We start from the raw sequence: 14,172 nt of genomic DNA on the forward strand, positions 1-14,172 counted from the left end.
ATTTTTATTTCCATTTCTCTAGGAGGGTCGAAAAGGATCTTGCTGTGATTTATGTCAGAGTGTTCTGCCTATGTTTTCCTCTAAGAGTTTGATAGTGTCTGGCCTTACATTTAGGTCTTTAATCCATTTTGAGTTTACTATTGTGTATGGTGTTAGGGAGTGTTCTAATTTCATTCTTTTACAGGTAGCTGTCCAGTTTTCCCAGCACCACTTACTGAAGAGGCTGTCTTTTCTCCATTGTATATTCTTGCATCCTTTTCAAAGATAAGGTGACCATATTGCATGGGTTTAACTCTGGGCTTTCTATCCTGTTCCATTGATCTATAGTTCTGTTTATGTGCCAGTACCATACTGTCCTGATTACTGTAGCTTTGTAGTATAGTCTGAAGCCAGGGAGCCTGATTCCTATAGCTCCAATTTCTTTCTCAAGATTGCTTTGGCTATTCGGGGTCTTTTGTGTTTCCATACAAACTGTGAAATTTTTTGTTCTAGTTCTGTGAAAAATGCCATTTGTAGTTTGATAGGGATTGCACTGGAATTGTAGATTGCTTGGGCAGTATAGTCATATTCACAATGTTGATTCTTCCAATCCAAGAACATGGTATATCTCTCCATCTGTTTGTATCATCTTTAATTTCTTTCATCAGTGTCTTATAGCTTTCTGCATACAGGTCTTTTGTCTCCTTAGGTAGGTTTATTCTTGGGTATTTAATCTTTTTGTTGTAATGGTAAATGGGAGTGTTTCCTTCATTTCTCTTTCAGAATTTTCATCATTATCATATACAACTGCACGAGATTTCTGTGCATTAATTTTGTAACCTGCTACTTTACCAAATTCATTGATTAGCTCTAGTAGCTTTCTGGTAGCATCTTTAGGATTCTCTATGTATAGTATCATGTCATCTGCAAACAGAGACAGTTTTACTTCTCTTTTCCAATTTGGTTTCCTTTTATTCCTTTTTATTCTCTGATACTTGTGGCTAAAACTTCCAAAACTATGTTGAGTAGTAGTGAGAGTGGGGAACCTTGTCTTGTTCCTGATCTTAGTGGAAATGGTTTCAGTTTTCACCATTGAGAACGATGTTGGCTGTGGGTTTGTCATATATGGCCTTTATTATGTTGAGGTAATTTCCCTCTATGTCCACTTTCTGGAGGGTTTTTATCATAAATTTGTGTTGAATTTTGTCAAAAGCTTTTTCTACATCCATTGAGATGATCATATGGTGTTTCTCCTTCATTTTTTAATATGGTTTATCACATGGATTGATTTGTGTATATTTAAGAATCCTTGCATTGCTGGGATAAACACCACTTGATCATGATGTATGACCCTTTTAATGTGCTGTTGGATTCTGTTTGCTAGTATTTTGTTGAGGATTTTTGCATCTATATTCATCAGTGATATTTGCCTGTAGTTTTCTTTTTTTGTGACATCTTTGTCTGGTTTTTGTATCAGGGTGATGGTGGCCTCGTAGAATCAGTTTGGGAGTGTTCCTCCCTCTGCTATATTTTGGAAGAGTTTGAGAGTGATAGGTGTTAGCTCTTCTCTAATGTTTGATAGAAATTGCCTGTGAAGCCATCTGGTCCTGGCTGTTTTTGTTGGAAGATTTTTAATCACAGTTTCAGTTTCAGTGCTTCTGATTGGTCTGTTTATATTTCCTATTTCTTCTTGGTTCAGTCTCAGATGGTTCTGCTTTTCTAAGAATTTGTCCATTTCTCCCAGGTTGTCCATTTTACTGGCATATAGTTGCTTGTAGTAATCTCTCGTGATCCTTTGTATTTCTGCAGTGTCAGTTGTTACTTCTTTTCATTTCTAATTCTATTGATTTGAGTCTTTTCCCTTTTTGCTTGATGAGTCTGGCTAATGGTTTATCAATTTTATCTTCTCAAAGAACCAGCTTTTAGTTTTATTGATCTTTGCTATCATTTCCTTCATTTCTTTTTCATTTATTTCTGACCTGATCTTTATGATTTCTTTCCTTCTGCTAACTTTGGGGTGTTTTTGTCTTTCTTTCTCTAATTGCTTTAGGTGTAAGTTAGGTTTTTTATTTGAGATGTTTCTTGTTTCTTGAGGTAAGATTGTATTGCTGTAAACTTCCCTCTTAGAACTGCTTTTGTTGCATCCCATAGGTTTTGGGTTGTTGTGCTTTCATTGTCATTTGTTTCTAGGTATTTTTTTATTTCCTCTTTGATTTCTTCAGTGATTTCTTGGGTATTAAGTAGTGTATTGTTTAGCCTCCATGTGTTTGTATTTTTTACAGTTTTTTTTTCCTGTAATTGATATCTAGTCTTGTAGCGCTGTGGTCAGAAATGATACTTGATATGATTTCAATTTTCTTTAATTTACCACGGCTTTATTTGTGACCCAAGATATGATCTATCCTGGAGAATGTTCCATGAGCACTTGCGAAGAATGTGTATTCTGTTTTTTTGCATGGAATGTCCTATAAATATCAATTAAGTCCATCTTGTTTAATGTGTCATTTAATGCTTGTGTTTCCTTATGTATTTTCATTTTCGATGATCTGTCCATTGGTGAAAAGTGGTGTTAAAATCCCCTACTATTATTGTGTTACTGTTGATTTCCCCTTTTATGGCTGTTAGCATTTGCCTTATGTATTGAGGTGCTCCTATGTTGTATGCATAAATATTTACAATTGTTATATTTTCTTGGATTGATCCCATGATCATTATGTAATGTCCTTCTTTGCCTCTTGTAACAGTCTTTATTTTAGTCTATTTTGTTTGATATGAGAAGTGGCTCTCCAGCTTTCTTTTGATTTCAATTTGCATGGAATATCTTTTTCCATCCCCTCACTTTCAGTCTGTATGTGCCCCTAGGTCTGAAGTGCGTCTCTTGTAGACAGCATATATATATATATATATATATATATATATATATATATATATATATATATATATATATGGGTCTTGTTTTTGTATCCATTCAGCCAGTCTATGTCTTTTGGTTGGAGCATTGAATCCATTTACAGTTAAGGTAATTATCAATATCTATGCTCCTATTACCATTTTCTTAATTGTTTGGGTTTGTTTTTGTAGGTCTTTTCCTTCTTTTGTGTTTCCTACCTAGAGAAGTTCCTTTAGCATTTGTTGTAAAGCTGGTTTGGTGGTGCCGAATTCTCTTAGCTTTTGCTTGTCTGTAAATATTTTAATTTATCTTTCATATCTGAATAAGATCCTTGCTGGGTAGAGTAATCTTGGTTGTAGGTTTTTCCCTTGCATCACTTTTAATATGTCCAGCCACTCCCCTCTGGCTTACAGAGTTTCTGCTTAAAGATCAGCTGTTAACCTTATGGGTTCTTTCCAACTCCAATGTTGAGTGGAGTTGGGTCTTAACTTTGAGGTGGAGATATCTGGGAGAGCTTTCGCTGATTGATATTACATGGGGCTGGGAGGTCTCTGGTGGTCCAATGTCTTGAACTCAGTTCTCCCACCTCAGAGCCTCAGGCCTGACCCCTGGCTGGAGCACCAGACCCTGTCAGCCACACGGCCAGGTACGTGGGGAGTTTCTTGCCTTCTGGGAAGTCTCAGGGCTTCTTTCAGTGTTCAGTAGATGTTCTGTAATTTTCCACATATATATGTATTTTTGATGTATTTGTGGGGAGGAAGTTGATCTCCACATCTTACTCCTCCACCATCTTGAAGGTCCTTCCCTATAACATCTGAGAAGCAGGTGTTCTGGCCTGTGTGATCTGGCTTTGTGTGTCTCTGTGGAACCGGCCTCACTGCATCATGCTCCATCAGATGAATCCTTAATAACCCAAGGGGCACTGCTGAAGTCCCAACACATCTTTAACCTGACTCTGTTTTCAAACTCATAAACTCAAAATATTGAGAGGCCAACCAGAAAGTATTCATATTCTTAATTTTCTTTATTAGCAGTAAATATGAAAACAAGGTTCTCTTTTTTTCACAGCTCTCCCAGGAATCATGAACTGAAGTCTGAGAAAGGCAATTATGTAGAGCTGTGATGGAAATTAACAACTAAAGCAGTGCCAATTGAATTGAACTCCGGATACAAATGCTGGTCCAGGAACCATTGGATTCTGGTCTTTAGATGGCTTGCATGAAATAGATTTTTGGTTAATTACAATAAGGCAGAATGGAGGAGACTCCTTGCCTGACAGCTGTTTTCCAACAGCCAGATGAAGAGACACATAAGGCGGGGTCCTGAACAAAGGAGCTCCTGTCCTCGTGGAGTTTGGGGACCTCTTTGGGTCGGTGGGATTTTCTCACCCTCCTCCCCTTCTCGCCCATTCCCAGCAACTGGAGAGGTAATCACAGAAGGGACCAGAGAGTTGGCAGCAGGGAAGAGGGCAGCAGCTGCAGCCGCTTCTGGCTGTGGTGTGGTGCCTCCCGCAGAATCATTTTCTCTTCTGATTTTTTAGGGTGGAATTCCATCCTGCATGTAGTGATAAACTGGCTGGGGAAAAGGCTATGGGGCAAAAGGAAATTACCAAAAGCATAAAAGACATTGTGTTAATATACTAAAGTATCATTTACTACTATGGTTATGAATACTTTGATTTCTATTATCTCATTTTAATTGATAATAAGGTATTTATATCTTTAAATAATGTTTTGATATTTATATATTTATCAATATATTTAAGCTAATCTTTTCTATAGTTGGACAAATAAGGATATTTAGGCTCCAAGAAATTAAACCACTCTTCTAAAGTCACACATATACCGGTTGCTTAGTCATACCTAGAATCCACACCTAGTTCTCTGATTCATTTTTCTTTCTACTATAAATGTGACTATATAAATCACTTATTTGATGCAGTATAATAAATAAATAAGCAAACAAAAATTGGCCATACCATTTCTTCTAAATTTCAACCATTTCTTTTAAATTTCAATGACACTGGAGCACAAATATTAGAAAAAAATACAAAAGTTATGCATTTTGAAAAATGAACTCCTCAATTTGACAACAACATAATAGAGTACACTACATTGTGACTATTTATATGTTGGGATAATATTAAGAGTCAGAGATTGAATATTTTAACAGCATTCCAAATGCTACAAATTAAAATATGTATAGTTACCATCTCATTTTACGAATTAGATTTTTATAGAAATTACAGACAAAATGAGATATTTCAGACATGAAATATTAACACGCCCAAATAAACATCTATATATTTTTTGAAATTAATGTTTAAAGTCCATCACAGATAAGTGCTACATTGTTATTTCCTGGAAAACTTTTGAGTAGTCAACTATACCTATATGGTACTAAAATGAATTTTCATGATTTAAATTGCAACGACTAATCCAAAAGCTGAATTATTGGGTGTGATGACAAATTTTCTACGTCAGCTTGGCTAGGTACCCAGATAGCTGGTCAAATATTATTCTAGACGTCTATCAATATGTTTTCTACTTAATTGTCCAGGTTCACCATTAACCACTATTTCCTGTTCCAGGGCCTCTAGGTAAATAATCCAATGAAGTTTGTATTCACTGGTTCCTAAACATTTCATTCTTTATGCTTCTTAGTCTTAGCTAACTCTCTTCTCTCTCCTTGTCTTCAATTATTTTTCAGCACCCTTTCCTTCCAGTCTAGAAAAATCATTGCTTATTCTTTAACAGAGTGCCCAAAATTGCACTCTGTTAAGTCCTCTAACTTTTCCAAACAAATTTGTCATTTCCTTCTCTGTGCTCCCACTGTATTACTCACACTTAACATGTACTATTAAATATTTCTGATATTCAAAAAGCTTAAACAATAATATGAGAGAATCATGCTCACACAAGCTATTGTAAGAAACAAAATATTATCAGTAAAATAGAAGCCACATTCTTCTCAGAGTTAACCACTATCTTAATATTGGTATTTGTTGTTTTTATAGATATTTTATGTTTTTATTACATTTTATATCCTTAACTATATAGAGATATACAAATATATAATATATATATTATTTGCATGTCTTAAAGTTTTAAATTAATATTCTCTATGTATGTATTAATATGTATGTACTAATATATGTAATATATGTGTATGCATGTGTGTTTGTGTGCTCTTTCTTCTACAACTGACTGTTTTGGAAAAGAGGTTCAATAAATTTGTGGTGTATATATTTATGAGGAAACTTGTGGTACCTTTGCATGGCATAGACGTAACTTATTTAATTGTTATCCTGATAACAGACATTTTGGATGTCTGTAATTTTTTTTTCTGTTACAAAATCTGCTGCTCCAATATCTTTGTACATATATGTGCATTACTTTCTCTAGGCCTCACACTAAGAAGTGGAATTGTTAGCATCTAGGACATGCATATTTTACCTTAATTTTTATATACTGCCTAATTGTTTTCCAAGGTGGTGTTCCAATTTTATCCAACTAACAATGCATAAAAGTTCCCATGGCTCCATATGTTTGCCATCATTCGGTGTTGCTAGATATTTTATTTTTTCATAATTTAATGGATGTGACATAGTATCTCACTGTGCTTTTAATTTATTTTCCACTAACTTCATATCTTCTTGGTCATTTACTGTTTTCTCTTCTGTAAATTGCCCATTCATTTTTTTTTCTTCCAGTTTACAAGACATCTTTTCTGTAGCCTGTGATAGCCTCAAGGGCAGAGGCCATGTATTATTCATTTTTCCACCCTGGCATTTTATGATGCTCAATTAAATGTTTGATGATTGAAAATCATAAGTTCCCGATAGGGGCTAGTGCAGGCTTTTGGTATCTTTCTCATGTGATAGCCACTACATAAGTTCTTACATTTATGTTACCAGTCAGGGTATAGTTTCCTATTGTGCTTTGAATTTCGATGTGCTTGGTTAAAAAAGTTAATTCAAAAAATATTCTAGTGGAGAAGAATGATACATTTATTAGAAATGCTGCACATGGCTTCCTCTGCTTAGCTTAATTATAGCAATTTTAAGTAGTGAAATCCTGTGGTGGAAAATACTTTTTAAAAGTCTGTCTTTATTTTTGTAGACTTAAGTATATGGCTGGGAATTCATAAGGCATAACATTAATAAAAGTCATAGTGGAAATATTTTCCTTTGTTTTCTGTTGAATGTTGCTCAAAATAAATTGTATGTTAGCTGATGCCTGTAAGTATTTAGATTTTATAATAATGCTGTAGTTTAAATAGAATTTGTTCCAAATGATTTTGAGCTTCATATGAACACATTGTCCAATATTTTTCTGTCTATGACAATTATTATACTTAATATTTATTGGGCTTCTGTAATGTACTGTTTGAAAAATATAAATTATATAAAGCATTTAGTAGAGATAATTCACATTGTAGAATTTAGAAGGTAAAGATGTTCAAATTGCTACATACAAGGCAACCAAATTTTGACATATTAACTGTTGTGACCTTCCTTTTTATTTAGGAGGTATTTGGAAAATTCTATGCTCACTTCTTTCATATAAAAAATGTGACTCCTCAGAACAAAAACAGTGAAATGGTTGGCTTTTGATTTTGAAAGCTAAGGTCTAGGCATATGCTATATGAAGGAGTTCAGATTTATACCATAAGGAATGACAAGGCATTGCAAAATATTAAATATGGGAGTAGCAGGATTAGATTTGCATTATACAATAATTAATATGACTGAAGAGTGAAAGATAGAGGAGGGAGTGGTTAAAAGTAGGGGCACTTAGAAGTCAATGGCAGGTCTTAAGGAGAAATGGAAACTGAACAGTTGATATACAATGGGGAAAGGGAAGAATAAAATCTAGAGTGGTTTTCCCAGATGAATTGAGAGGGCTTAAGAGTAAGAGTAACAATAGCTAACATTTATATTGTGGTTGCAATATGATAAACAGTAGCTAAGCAATGGTGGCTAGTAAGTGCTTAACCACCAGCTCTCTGGAACCAGGGCTGGGTCAGGGGAGGGCCCTGATTTGTAGTTTGTCCATTGTTTTGGTGTAAATACCCCCAGTATGGCCAACTTCAAGCTACCAATAAAATATCACTCAATAGCAGTTGGTCAGAGATGTGAAAAATCTGCTCTCACAAGCTTCTGTGAGTTGGCTCCAATATGCCACTAAAATTTTTTCGACATGTGTTAACTTATAATCCTCATGACATGTCTGTCTAAGTCAGGGTTTCTTAACCTCGATACTGTTCACATTTTGAACAAGATAGTTGTTTGCTGCAGGGTGCTGTCCTGCAAGTTGTTGAATGTCTAATATCATCCTGGCTTCTACTCCCTAGATGCCATTAGTACATCCCCCACACTAGTTGTGATAACCAAAAATGTCTCCAGTCATTGTCAAGTGTTCTCTAGGGGGAAAAAAATCAACTGCAGTTGAGAATGACCACTTTAAGGCATATAATTTTCTTCTTCTTTTCCATCTTCTTTTCTTCCTCTACTTATTCCTGATTCTTTATTTTCCTCTACTTCTTTTTATCTTTGCAAATGAAGAAATTGAAACTTAAGAAAAGTTAGATACATTTCCCATTGGACCATTCAATATATAAACTCAGTCTGACTCCAAAGCAGATAGATGGAAGGACAAATAGATATATAGAGACATGGACATAAATATGTAATCTCAATGCTATAATTACTGGATAGGAATTATCACGAATCAACCAGTTCTTATCCTGACACCCATTTTGCATGGTCATTAATTTCATCCTTGGTTTAATAGAGAGTTTCTGCTTGTAGAATAAAACAATAATATTAAAATTAATAAATTATTAACATTATTTTAAGATAAAATTTTGTTGTGATCATTCATAATCATATCTCTGTGACTCAGTTTATGTTTTGTGAAAATGGGATAGTAATATATCTACATCAAGAACTGTTGTGCAAAAAGTAAAATAAGAGAAAGACAACTACTGTATGATATCCCTTATATGTGGAATCTAAAATAGCTGAACTCACAGATACGGAGACTAGAATGGTGGTTACCAGGGGCTGGAGGGTGGAGAAAACGGGAGACATTAGTCAAAGAGAACAAATGTCAAGTTATAAAATGAATAATTTCTGGGGAACCTAATGTACAGCATAGTGATTATAGTAAATAATAATGTATTATACACTTGCAGGTTGCCAGCAGAGTAGTTACATCAGTACCTGTTTTCACTAACTGAAAGAAACCTGAAGAGGATTTCCACTTAAGAAAAAAGCCATTACTGTACTAATACAGATATTTTGGACAAGCAAATTGGCATGACTGGAACTTTTGGAAAGCAGGGGAACACCCTTTGCTTTAGGCCATTTCGGCTTAGGAAAGGTTTCTAAGGAATACTCTACTTTCAGAAAGCACGGAAAACCTGTGTTACCTAACATTATGGTAGTAATCATTTTGCAATATATAAGTGTATCAAATCAACAGCTTGCATACATTAAATTCACACAGTATTATCTTTCAATTATATCTCAAAAAAGCAGGGAAAAAAACGGCTTGTTACGCATATTAACTAAGAGACCTACTCTGCTTAGAATAATGCCTGGCACATAATTAGCTATAAATGAGTCTTAGTATAAAACAAACAAATAAAAACAATGAAGAGAGATACTATTAAAGAATAGCAATGGTTTACGTATTTTCAGTTTTATCAGATGTTAGGAAAGTTTCAGGTACAAATTTAGGGAATCATAGGTTTCTAAATCTACAAGATAAACAACAAGACCTTGCTCTAAGCACATCACAAATGTTTTAAGAAAATGTTATGACATAAATTGTCCTACATGTATAATATATTATACATCCTCTAAGACACATAATGTTATGGATATGCATACCTAAAAGCTTGGATTGGTAGTTTATCAAAAGAAGAAGAGGAAGAAGTAGGAGGAGAAAAGGGAGAAGAAAGAAGAGGAAAGAGAGAGAAAAAAACTATTTGGAAAATTTGTCTACTTCAGTGTCATTTTTTTTCAAAATTTTTAATTATTTTGGAGTATGTTCAGAGGTCAGTAGCAAACCCACCATAAGTCTAAAGAACAAGAAGCCTGGGAATCAACTTAGGAAATTATTCTGAACACATGTGCCATTACATGTTTAACTCTCAGTAAGTAGAAAAAGTCTAAAAAATTTTAGTACAAGTAACATTGTTTTATATGTCCCTTTTAGTTTTTGTTTAAATATCTATTGTGCCTTGATTGATAAATATGATTAAATACAATGCTCTCTAATTTCCCCATATGATTAAATACAATGCTCTCTAATTTCCCCAACAAAGTTAAGGAGAAACTGGACTGAAAGTACAAAATTCCAAGTCCAGTTGCAAAAGTATATTGTAAAAGTTTCCATTAAAGACAAGTGTTTTCAGTCCCCTCCCGTCCCGACCTACTGAAATCATCTCAATAAAACTTAACATTTCAAAAACTTTTGTTATATATTTGATTTGTTTTTGGTTATTTGAATGAAATAATTTTTAGATCTTCTAAGGTGAAAAATTTCAAACATATTTTGTATAGCCGTTTTAGCTTTATAATATATTATTGTATTGAATACTGCAATAGCTCGATCCTGGTGAGTTAGGCAAAACAGGGCTTTCAATCCAATTTTTAGAATAAAGAAATTGAGACTGAGGGAATCTTACATTATAACTTTAGTACACACAGCAGGTAGCTGCCAGAGATAGTAGGAATGTGATCTTCCTATCCTTAGTGACTTAACCAAGCTTGCTTTACATTATAAAAATTCATTCTGATTTCATTTATGAATGTAATTTAGCTCTCTGTGAATCCTGCCAGGGTCCTTTCTTTTCCTCCTGGGTAGTTTTAACTCATAATGAGTATGTCATGTTTGCAGATTTCATATTTTAAAAAGTTGAACTAAAATATACTTTCCATTTTAAATTTACTAATTTCTGATATATCTGTCATAATAATTTCCAAAAGTTTTGAGCTTTCAATAATTAAACTATTTGAATAGTTTCCCTACGTTTCCAATTTTGTAACACTCATCCAACAAATATCAAATACTGATTAATGCCAGACTTTGTTTTAGGCATAAGGGATACACTGGAGAATAAGGACTAATCCTCTCCTTTTTGTGGAAATCATGGCAGAGCTGGAGAAGCAAGTAATAACGAGATAAAAATACATATTTTAAAACAGTGACAAGTGTTCTGAAGAAAAGTTAGGAAGGGAAAGTGGTAGGGTATTTTATTATAAGATACAAAGTAACATGATACCCCTAGAAAATTACCCCTAGAATTTGGGAGTTGACATTCTTTATAATTTGGGAATTTCTGTCCAATCATAAATACATTAAATTATCAATAATTTTATATGTAAATATCTACCCTCATCCCAGGAATCAGTTGACTAATTTGGCTGTTCTTTTTTTGTAAACTACGAAGTTTCGTTTTAATATATAACTTATATTGGTGTCCTTAATATTAGTAGTCTTTATTCTTCAGTCTAAATCTCTAATAGTTGGATCATAGCTCACAAACTTAGAATTTTAGAAGTAGGAAGAGATCTAAACATAGAATTCCAAAGTAGGAAGGGATTAAGGAATTACATTTTGCTGATCAGGGCCATTTGGGCCTAAAGAAGTTAACCAAATTTCTGAACTCCTAAGGTGACTTGAAAACTCAGCTTTCCATTTCCTATTTTATTATTATTTTTTTGTATTCTTTGTGTTGATATGATACACCTTACATATACCTATAATAACCTGTCACCTATGTGATGCAATCTTAAGGGGGAATATTAGAGACTCCCTATACCCTCAAAAATCACCTCTCACACTGGATGATGCCTGTAACCCCCACAGTTTATGAACAGTTCATAAATATTCCTTCTTAAATTTCACAAAGCCCTGGCAAGTGTGATATAGTAAACATTATTTGTTGTTCATCCATTTTTTATGAATTAAGTTTATTATATGCTTTTGAGATCAGGATTTAATAGTGTGGAAAAATAAAGAGATCTTATCACCAAGGGGATGAGGATTGATAGGCAGCCATATGGAAAACTCAAAAAGCAAATGTTGTCAATTTCACAGTTTGGTTTAATAAACACAGCCATGAGAGTAGAGAGGTTCTCCAAACACTGAATTGTTTTCTGTGAGGAGGAAGTGTGGAGGTCATATCCTATAGGAAATCTTTATCTCCTGCTTCCAGTTCAAACACTCCCTGTCCATTACCTGAACTATTTCTTAGTTCCTCATTCAGTCTTCCATTGCTATGCTCTATTCTAGTCCATTGCATGGACACCAGGTTAGTTTCTCAAGTTCAGATCTAATTATATCACATTCTTCTCAAAAGTCTAAATTTTCCCTCCTTCTATTATATATGAAAAGAATCAAAATTTCTTACTGCTAGTCAAGATTTTCCCAATCTAACCCTGACTATGCCTTTTTTCTCTTTACACCTTGTATCATTATGTGTCTTTCTGTGGCCTCAAAGAACATGCTCTTTAAATATATTTTCAAGAGAATCTTTAGAGGTAATTGTTTGATGGAACAAAACTAATCATGCTAAGGTGGTATATGGTTCAGAGAAATAATAAAGGGAAGGAAAAAGAATTATATAAGAAATGGCGAACAACTAGAAGAATGATTTCTAATTATATCTACTATAAAATGATCTTTTCATAACAAACATGGATTCTATAGAATTATACATTGTGTTTCAATGCAGACACATAGTTATGTTAGAATAAAACATTTCACAGCTCTAAGATTTGTTTCTGGCCCTCCAAAGTTCCTGGCCCTCAAATTCCAAAATAAGATTCTAAACTTATTTTTAATCCTACCACTCAGGTAGGTTAAAGCCCAGGAGGAGGGCATAACCTCCTCTCTGATCCTCTATTTATTCAGAAAGTAAATTTTAAAATTGAGAACTTTTAGTTATTATACAGAGAACTTACCTACCTTGAACAGAGGAACTAAATGGGGAAACCTCAATCTGGATTAAAGGTAGGAAAAAAAGGGTTCTTAGAGAGTAGGCTTTTTAAAAATAAAGTTATAAAAGACTCAAGATGATTCAGAAAAGCATTATGCAAGGATGGAGAGAGTAGAATAGGAAGATAAAGAGGAGATCTAGTAATGGGTTAGGTCAGGGATACCCTAATATATATTATTAGAGATTTAATTCTGAAACTGCCTTTATTCATCAAAATCAAATTTTTTCTCTACATTTTCATATGTTAATATAAGTAACCCTTATAAATCTTTTCAGAGCATGAATCTGATAATTGGAATTATTCAACACCAGGGATAACCTAATTATTCTGGGAATTGTCACTAATATCTGCCAAAAACTTGTTTTCTAGTATAGTGAATGCTAACAAAAGGTTATTATCACTATAGATTATAAAGCGATATGCACACAAAAAGTTCTGTTAATTTTTCTGGAGAATGAGATAGTGGAATTTGAATTGCATTTTTATATTTAACTCTCAACTAGAATATCAAAATATGAGAACAACATGAAAGAGAAACCCTTTGAAATCTATTTATTTTTCCATAACTGCATATTATATTAGCTTTAAGAATGCACCACCCGAGACGCACACATTAATTGATACTTTTGGTTCAAAAGAATCGTAGTTCAAACAACACCATTTTATTTGTATTTTCTTAATAATAAATGACACATCTTATTCTTGAATTCATTATATTCATTTGAGCCTACCAACCTGCTGTAATTAACATTTAAACACTTTAATGTTTATGGCATTTACCTCAGATGCAGCACAGGTACATCTTTATTTCTTACTAAAGCGTGGAATTGTGAGTTTACTCAGACAAAATATTGTACAATTCCCACGGGCCCTATCTTAGCCTGAGTCCCATACAAAATAAATTGATGTGAGGCAAAAGTGTATGTGCTAACAGTTAATTGAGTAGTATAATTGCAAGGAAGCAAAAGTACGGGATAAAAGGGATATAAAATGAGGGAGAAAGGAGAGCAAGTACAAGGAGATGTTTTTCTAAGCTAGCTACAGTTTCCAAACAAGCTCAATTTCACAGGGCAACTTCATAGCTGCCCCTTGAATTATTGTGCCTGACAAAATCCCACGGGGGCTATAAGTGGTAGAGAAGCATATGTCTTGTTTCTAACCGCATTTTCTTTCCCCCTTCCCCTTCCTATCCCATTTGATTACATTTGCCATTATTTGCCTTGCACTTCCACGAGGTCCTGTCACCAGTCCCCTCCAGGTGACTGATGCAGAAGCCAGACTCTGCTAC

The sequence above is a fragment of the Delphinapterus leucas genome, chromosome 4, assembly GCF_059928025.1.
Source record: "Delphinapterus leucas isolate spDelLeu-1000000601 "Yukka" chromosome 4, BTC_Dleu_Yukka2, whole genome shotgun sequence".
NCBI lineage: Eukaryota > Metazoa > Chordata > Mammalia > Artiodactyla > Monodontidae > Delphinapterus > Delphinapterus leucas.